Source organism: Chiloscyllium plagiosum, chromosome 31 (assembly GCF_004010195.1).
Source record: "Chiloscyllium plagiosum isolate BGI_BamShark_2017 chromosome 31, ASM401019v2, whole genome shotgun sequence".
In the NCBI taxonomy this organism is placed as follows: Eukaryota; Metazoa; Chordata; class Chondrichthyes; order Orectolobiformes; family Hemiscylliidae; genus Chiloscyllium; species Chiloscyllium plagiosum.
The window spans coordinates 43,272,095-43,272,860 of NC_057740.1; positions in this window are offsets into that span (position 1 = coordinate 43,272,095).

Below are 766 nucleotides of genomic sequence, written 5' to 3' on the forward strand. Positions count from 1 at the left end.
TGCCTGGGAGGAAGAACGCCTCATCTTCCGCCTCGGAACACTTCAATCCCAGGGCATCAATGTGGACTTCACCAGTTCCCCAATTTCCCCTCCCCCAACCTTACCCCAGTTCCTAACTTCCAGCTCAGCACCACCCTCATGACTTGTCCTACCTGCCAAACTCCCTTCCCATCCGTCCCATCCTCCCCTCTGACCTATCACCTCCATCCACCCATTGTACTCTTTGCTACCTTCTCCACAGCACTCCCCCTCCCCCATTTCTCTCTCCAGCCTGGAGGCTCCCTGCCTCCATTCCTGATGAAGGGCTTTTGCCCGAAACGTCGATTTTCCTGCTCCTCGGATGCTGCCTGACCTGCTGTGCTTTTCCAGCACCGCTCTAATCTAGACTCTGGTTTCCAGCATCTGCAGTCCTCACTTTTGCCTCTTAATGATCAAGGAGTTCGTCTTTGTGTTGAACCTCAGGAGATGGGAGAGTTACTAAATGAATAATTCGTCTCAGTTTTTACTGTGGAAAAAGAAATGGAGTCTGCAGAATGCAAAGAAATAAACTTTGATGTTTTAAAAACAGTTCACATTACAGAAGACAAAGTTCATAAGGTTTAGAGAATATAAAAGTTGATAAACTTCCGGAACATTGTGGGAAGTAAGGGAGGAAATTACGAGATCCCTTGCAGAAATATTTGCATCATCCATAACTATGGGTGAGGTGCCTGATGACTGGAGGGTGGCTAATGTTGTATCTTTGTCAAGAAAAATTGTCAAGAGA